The sequence below is a fragment of the Pelodiscus sinensis genome, chromosome 6, assembly GCF_052426305.1.
Source record: "Pelodiscus sinensis isolate ZL-2025 chromosome 6, ASM5242630v1, whole genome shotgun sequence".
Lineage (NCBI taxonomy): Eukaryota > Metazoa > Chordata > Testudines > Trionychidae > Pelodiscus > Pelodiscus sinensis.
In genome coordinates this window covers 18,897,915-18,906,593 of record NC_143057.1, presented here as the reverse complement: position 1 = coordinate 18,906,593, position 8,679 = coordinate 18,897,915, and positions in this window count along the sequence as shown.

Below are 8,679 nucleotides of genomic sequence, written 5' to 3'. Positions count from 1 at the left end.
GAGGGGAGGGCAACTAAAATGATCAGGGGTTGGGAACAGGTCCCATATGAAGAGAGGCTAAAGAGACTGGGACTTTTCAGCTTAGAAAAGAGGAGACGGAGGGGGGACAGGATAGAGGTCTCTAAAAGCAGGAGTTGGGTGGAGAGGGTGCATACATAAAAGTTCTTCATTAGTTCCCATAAAGAAGGACTAGAGGACACCAAAGGAAAGGAATGGGTAGCAGGCTTCAAACTAGTAACAGAAAGTTCTTCTTCACAAAGCAAAGAGTCAACCTGTGGAACTCCTTGCTGCAGGAGGCTGTTAAGGCTAGAACTAGAACAGAGTTTAAAGGGACGTGAGATCAAGTGATGGAGGTTGGGTCCATGGAGTGCTATTAGCCAGGGGGTAGGAGTGGTGTCCCCGGCCAAGGTTTGTGGAAGGCTGGAGAGGGATGGCACGAGACAAATGGCTTGGTCACTGTTTTCGGTCCATCCCCTCCAGGGTCCCTAGGGTTGGCCACTGTCGGCAGACAGGCTACTGGGCTAGATGGACCTTTGGTCTGACCCAGGATGGCCATTGTAAGCTCAGGGCTCAGGGTCGGGGGTCTCAGTGGACTCCCTTGATTTTCATGCACACCTGCTCCTGGGTGGCCAGGCTGGCAGCTCTCCTGCCCTAGCCGGCCACTTTCCTGTGCCTAGTGCGGAGATCGTGGACAGGGTCCACGATGTCCGCACTAGCCCAGGCGGGTGCCCGCCTCTTGCGGTCCCGGGCAAGCTCCCGGGAGCCGCCAACCTGGTCCTGGGAAGAGGGGGAGGGCTGGAGGGCATCGGGTGGCTGGCTCGAGCCGTGCCAGGTGCAGGGTCTGCTGGCTGGGTGCTGGCAGGCTTGCACCTGGCACGGGCACCGTAGCCAGCCCGTGCCCCTTTAAGGGGCCCGGGGCCGGGAGGGGGGCAATAGAGTTTCCCTGGTGTTGGCCAGAGTGGCCACCAGGGAAACCTGGGAAGGGCTAGCCTCCCACTAGTTCGAATTAAGGGGCTACACACCCCTTAATTCGAACTAGCTATTTCAAACTAGGCTTAATCCTCGTAAAATGAGGTTTTCCTAGTTCGAACTAAGCGCTCCGTTAGTTCGAATTAAGTTCGAACTAGCGGAGCGCTAGTGTAGTGCCTATGAAAGTTAGTTCGAACTAACGTCCGTTAGTTCGAACTAACTCTGTAGTGTAGACATACCCTGAATGTCAAGTAAAGTTGAGCTTTTCATCCAAACAGAACCAAAACTTACCCCCACCTCATCTTGTTTGTAAAAAAACCAGCAAGCAAATGGTCTGGTAGCACTTTATAGACTAACAAAACATGTAGATAGTATCATGAGCTTTCGTGGGCACAGCCCACTTCTTCAGATGACCGGAGTTAATTTGTTTGTGTGTCTCCTATACAAACCAAATGAAGGGACAAGCAGTCTCTTCCCACACAGTTTCCAGGTGAATATCTCCATGTATCATGACAGAATATGGAGTAACCCAGGCTACAATCTCTCAGAGGGTGTGTACACATTCCACAAGAACCCAAACAACAGCATTCCTAAGTGTCATTCCTATATTGGACATGTAAAGCGTATCCACTTGGTCCTCTGTGCATAGCTTCATAAACAACTATGCCATTATGGCAGCATCTACATCAGATGCCAACTTGGTAAGGCAGCTTGTAGTCTTATTTAAATAGATGCTGAGCTCTATTTTCTATGAGTAATGCTTGTGAGACACCTACTGCTGCATCTATTTGAATAAGAAAAATCCAATTACTTACCTGTACCTCTTTTTCTCAGTGGTGTGATGCAAAACATGTATTCCACAGCTTGCTTTCTGTTTGGTGGCAAGACATTAAAAAGATTGTGGTGGCACTGACCTGTGGGGACCACAGGGTGAGAATGCTATTCTTATGAGTAGTACAAGGTAAAGTTCTCTGGCTTAGTGTTTCTCAACCAGTGGTACAGATACCCTTAGGGGTACTCAACAAAAGTCTGGGGAATACATCAACACAACTGAAATCTGGAGAAAACTGAATTTTTGTTTCAAGTTTTATAGCACTTTATTATTTTTGTACTTTTTACACCCAAAAATGTCATTGCCCACTCAGCTATGATTAAGTTGTTTAAACAAATGTGTTGCAATGGTAGAAACATTTTTTGTGTATCTGAAAACTGCTGGTACTGAGGGTACTTATAATTTTTTTTAAAAGGGTACTTTATAAAAAAAAGGTTGAGAAACACTGCTTTGACTAATAAGCCCTGGGTGTGTATACACCTTGACAGAATACATTGCTACATCAGATTTTGAAGAACAACAGTAACAGGCACTATATTTTTCTGGGAATGGTAATCAGGATCCCCTTGATAAAATTCCCTTACTAATTTGAAGAAAAGAGATATTTCAAGCCAAAACATTTGAGGAAACCTCTGTTATTTAAATAACATCATGGTTTAATATCTACAGGGAACAGAGAGAATTTTGGATAGTAAGGTCTCATCATAAAAACAAATCATATCAGATAATATAAATAATAGGCTTTAATTAGGAAATGAGTTGTTTTTTTTCACTCCCACTAATTAACTGTTAAACTAAAACTTAAGTGGGGTTGTGTGTGCTCAGGTAAAAGTAGAGTTTGTGCCATTCCATTCAATAGATGTCAGTGTTGTGTTAGCTCAATATACAAGCAATTCATCTTTCTAAAGCTTTAAAATTCCATCTGTCATCCCTCTTCCCCACCCACAAGAATGTGTGTCCAGATACTTTAAGGCAGGGGTGTCCAAACTTTTTTCAACGAGGGCCAGATTTGATGAAGTGAACATGCGTGAGGGCCGGCCATTTTGCCTGACATTCTTTGAACCATTAAAATTAAATGCAAATTAACTATTTTATGCAAAGTTTATTGCAAACAGCATACTTTTCATTTCGTCACATGGATGACAAATCTAAACAGGTGTTAAATCACTCTGCCTTTCATATCTGAAGGCCAGATGAAAAAAAAAATCCAGGAAGCTGAAATATATGTCAGGAACATTGTAAAGTACATTACATATTATTGGTAATAAAGGTTGTCTGTCAACTTTTAAGTTCAAAAAATATGAACAGGAACATAACACCAAGTACACATGTTGTGTCCAAATATATTTATAACTGATTTAGACCAACTGACATTAACTGAGATTTTACAATGTATTCATCTTAATACATATGGATTTGTTGGGGGCCATAAAAGATAGATATTGCCAAATTACCTGGGGGGCCGTATTAAACCAGAACACGGGCCGCAATTGGCCCGCGGGCCGGACTTTGGACATGCCTGCTTTAAGGTATTAGATGCTTTGAGATGTAGAGAGGTGCTTAGTAGTATTTTCAAAAGCAGCTAACTCACCATGGAGGTATTAACCCAATGGGAGTTAGCCACTTTTGAAAAAATCCCACAGGACATCTATGTGTATCTAAAAGTACATAAGTACTTTTAAAAATCTGGTCCTTGGTGCTCCTCAATGGAATGTATCCTGCAGAACAGGAAATCGATTAGAGAATGAGTAGAGGCCTGACATTCTAGGATGTATAGCTCTGTAGGGGGGTGACATTTTGGAGTAGGAAGGGATAAAGAAGGCCATAGGGAGCCTGCACCATCCCAGCCAATCAGGGATAGGCTTATAAAGAACCAATCAGAAGGCAGCTTGCTGGAGCAGCCCAGATAGAAGGGTCTACTCAGCAGAGCAGAGCTCAGTATCTGCCTGATGGACTGGTTGCCTTAGGAGCATCAAGGAACAAAACAGTTCTGGGTGAAGTCAGGGGAGCAAGAGAGTGCTCCAGCCTGATAACCAGACTGGGCCCCTGATGCAATGGGATCAGAGGGTGCGAAGGCTATCTGGAAGTGTCCCAGAGAAGGCACGCAATACGGTTGGTGGAGGAGAGCATTAGGCGGATGCCACTCAAGGGTCCCCAGACTGCGATCACAATAGTAGGTAATCCTTGGTCTCTTACCTCCACCCCATAGGCTGCTGATGGAAGTAGCCATCATAGGACTGCAGTTTTCCCCTGAGGGAGGGGCTAGACTGCACGCTGTCTGCCGACTGCCACTGTGGTGCGGGGCTGGATTGAGGAATGCCTATTCCCCTGGAAGGGCGGAGATCGGAGTTGAAACACAGATGGAGGGCAGTGCCCTGAAGGGGATGCCATGGTTCAAAGGAGTGATGTGGGTCCTGCTATGGATGGTGGAGACTGCCAACAATGACGATGGGCAAGACAACCCAAGAGAAAGGTGTACTGTTGTATAATTGAGCTAAATTCCCAGGGTGAGCAGCAGGAGGTGCTGTGGGGGTGAGTCTGCCACCATTACACAATTAACCTCAGAATTATTACCATGTGATATCACTGCTATGTCTCAAAACAGTGTCTTATTGTGCTCTGTGTTATACTGCTTTTCAAAACATTTACGCAAGAGGAGAAATGGGGATCTTCCATATCACTGGTAGCAGCACGAGGCTTCCTACCAGTGTAAGCAGAAGAAGGTATAATGCAGCACACACAGGCACTACAACCACTATATCCCTTTAAAAAAATTATAACATGAGCTTCCCCATGAGTGTTGGCTGCTGACTACTGGTTAGTGGAGGAGGGAGTTGGAGGGGGAGTGAGGGAATCCATTAGTGTCCCATTTGAGGTGCCTGGTGGTTCTATCAGTGGTAATAGTTACTCTGACCTCAAGCCTTGTATACCCAAAGCACAAGTTCCAATTCCTGGCTGCTTCCAGAATAGATGTCCGGGGTAAAAGGCCTCTTTATGTCTTCTCCCCTTCTAGCAAACCAAGGCAGAAGGAACCAGAAGCTGGTTCTAACTGTGATTGACATACATAGATATAATGGAACCAAACAGTTTCAGTTGTAATTTTTTCCTTTTGGTGGATTGTGTCATAGATTAAACATTAAAAAGAATTGTGAAAATAATGTTAAGACTCTTAAACATCTGGTCACATGGGAGTAACTCTCAGATTGAAATGGGAGAGGCAAAGCTACTCATTAACCTCAGTTAGCCATTCTCCCTGTACTTTCAGACATATATAATTCCTGTGAAAAATCCCCCTGAGAGATGTCCTCTGATGTAGACAGTACTATGCCAGCAAAAATACCACAAAACCTTGTCTTTCCAGGCTTTGGTATGAAACTTCCCCCCCAAATCCTAAAAACCTAGATTTTGAACTCACAAACAGGGATGGACATTTGAAACCAACCCCCGGGTTACCCTAAGCTCTCTTCCCAAAGAGCTTGAAAAAGAGAAAAGAGAAAACAAACTACAGTCTGTTGTGACTGCCTCTCTGTCAGGCAGGTACACATACACACAGACCGTCCAGGACACAAAAATGAACCAATACTGGTTACTTAGAAAAAGAAAAGAAAAGAATTACTAAAACAAGATAACAGTTGCCAACATGATTAAGTATCAGAGGGGTAGCCGTGTTAGCCATGAAAGGCAGTGCATTTAGCCATATGGAGTGGAAATCCATCAACCTCATGAAGAAACGTGATTAAGGTGACCGGCTGGTAAGCGTCACTAATTAATATACTCATGGGAGGACCAGGGACCACACTTTGTCTGGTCTCTACCCTTCAACCTGTCTGGCATGGGAAACCCTACCAGGAGCACAAAGCTCCAGCCAGCATAGTTCTAGGGGTCATCGAGACACGCAAGCCCTCCAACCACGACAAGGTGGTGGTCCATCTTAAAGGGCTATGACAGAGTCAAAGAGCTAAAATAAGGGAACTGGTCAGGGACACCTGGCAAAGCACTCCATACTGCACCTACTGCCCCTCAAAGACATTGAGAGAACCAGCGGATGCTGGCCAAGGGAACTCTGCCCAGGTGCCTGCATGGATGCAGGAGCGGAAATAGGCCCCACAGTTGCAGGCCCCTCCCTCAGCCAACCTCTGCTCCCTGGTCTTCTAAGTGGCCACTTTGGCCATACACAGGAGGTACTGTGACTTTGTGGGGCCCGTGGATGGGGTGTGGAAAAATTAATAGGTAAGGGGAGAAATGCAGCCAGAATCTCAACAAGAGGCTCTGGAGGAACCGAAAGAGCAGTTGTCACCTGGTGCACTCAAAATAGATGTGTGCCAGGGTCTCCCTCACACCACAGAAAGGGCCAGGGATGGAAAGCAGGGTGAACCAAGCCAAGTATACGCTTGTGCTCATAGCACAATGAAGAATTCTCCAGCTAATCTTCCTGGTGGGCTGCAGAACTAAGGTGGAGTAGAAACTTGGCTGCAAGAGGTCCTGCCATTTGGTATCTGGGCAGGACACGGGGGTAGGGAAGTGAAGAGTGTGGAGCACAAGCATGTACAGATGCATGGTTCGAAAGGGGACCATCTGCAATGCATGCAGCTGGCTCGAGTGATGAGGGGGAGGTGGTCAGGAAGGCACATGGGTCTGGGGGCTGATGGAGAAATACAGAGTGCCAGGGTGAAAGGTGGGTTTGGTGCACCCTCTCACAGATCCCAGTCGAGATAAACCCAAGCAGCAGGCAGCAAAGTGTTCCTTACCTCCTGCAGTACACACCGAGGAGTACGAAGGATGGAGAGCCCCATGCTCTAGGCGAGTGCCAGAGAATCCACCCAGTCTCCCCTGTCATACTCCAGGAGGCCTCTGATCCTGGTGACTTCTGCCAGGACAAACCTCTGGTGCACTGAGGGGGACTCTGCTGTCTGCACACAGAGATGGGGATTGTGTAGCAGGGGCTCTACGAGGTCTGCCCCCACAGATGCCGAACGTGGTTTCCAAGTCCAGAGGAGATCCTGGTAGAAGGCCGGCAGTAAAGGAGCTACCAGTCATATGGGGCCCTCAGAAGCAGCAAAGGAAAACGTGCGCCAGCCTGCTCCATGCCTGACTACCTGCATTATACAGGAGCCTCTGAAGTGCCTAGGGATGGAAGACATGGACCCGCAAGCGCAGACACATCAGGCTCTGCCCTCCCTCCTTCAGGGGAAGCTGGAAAACCCCTGCAGAGACCTAGTGCAGTCCTGGCCAGAAAAACCGCAGCATCAGCTGCAGGAGCTGAGCCAGGAAACCCAGTGTCAGGACCAGGGTGTTGAGCCAGTGCCAGAGCATGGACAGGACTAGCTGGTTAAGCAACAGCACCCTCTATTGCACAGAGAGACACCGGAGCAGTCCTGTCTACCTCTGCAAATGCTCAGCCACCCTGGACTCTAAATCTTGCCAGTTCTCTGGTGGGTAGGGATGTGTGGCAGAAGGAAAGATGCCAAAATAGAACAGCGGACCCATGTTCCACCTGATGGCCTGAAGCGCGGGTGGGAGGGAGCTTGCCTACTACCCAGCCTCGACCACCAGGCCAGAGCTCTTGACACAGTTTACCCAGGCAGAGGAGACCACCAAGTAATGGCGTGGCAGGCCTCCACCTGTACCAAGTCATCTGGGTTCTGGACCACAAGAAGCACATCAACATATGTCGACAGGATCAGCCACATCTCCAGCTCACAGAGCACCAGTCACAGAGCACTTTGCCTATCAATCTCTTGCAAAGGAGACAGAAGAAGGGCTCAATGGCCAGACTATACAGCTGACCTGACGGGACAGCCTTGATGCTCTCCCTGTCTGAAAATGACTGGTGTTGTCAGGGTCCAGTTTAGCTTGACTGAGCACTCTGCAGAAGCATACAGCACATGGAGAAACCCCACAAAGTGGGGCCCAAAGCTGAAAGCCCAGAGTGCCCAGGAGATACCCATGGTCCATCTGGTCGAACACCTTTTCCTGATCCAAGGACGGGGGGTGAATGACGGACTATCTCTACACCCAAGCTTCATGAAATCCCAGACCAAATAAAGATTTTCAAAGATGGTATGGCCTGGGACAGTGTAGGTCTGGTCTAGTTGGACCACATCTGCCAGCACGGACAGCAGCAGAAGCTAGATGATCTTGGCACTGATTTTATAGTCCACTCTGAGTAACGAGGCAGGATGCCATTTCCTCAGATCGCAGAGGTCCCCTTCTTGGGCAGCAAGGTGAGCACGGCTTGCCTGCATGATAAAGGGCTCATTAAGGACTCGGACCAGATGCTGGCAAGGTCTGTGCCAAGGACATCCCAGAACACACAGCAAAACTCCACGGTCAGCCCATCCATGCCTGGAGATTTATCAGTGAGTATGAGACGGACAGCTTCCAAGAACTTGGCTAGAGTGAGAGGCAACTCCAACCAGTCTCAGTAGCCCAGGCTGACCTTCAGGAGTTTGTCCCAGAGAACTTGTGCAGGTGTCAGCATCAGTCAGATTGGGGGAGAAGAAGAAGGTATAGAATGCTCAAGCCCTCTTGTACATCTTCACCAGATCTGTGATGGGGGTACCATGCTTGGAAGGCACATGATGTGCTGTTTAGCCTCCCCCTTTTTTTCCAGGGCATAGAAGAAGTGGGAACCATGATCCATCTACTGGAAGAGATGGATGCAAGAACAAACAAAGGCACCTCATACCCAAAGGTCATCGAGGGCCCAGTGTTCCTCCTGCTTCTCCTTGTACATTCCACAGAGGGATGGATCTCCACTGCTGGTAGACAGATGCCTCTCCAGCTCTAATACCTCCCATTCCAGCTGCTCTATCACCATATCTTGCCACTGGCTCCTCCCCTCCCCCCCCCCCGGGTGTAGCTGTGGCAGAAGAGCT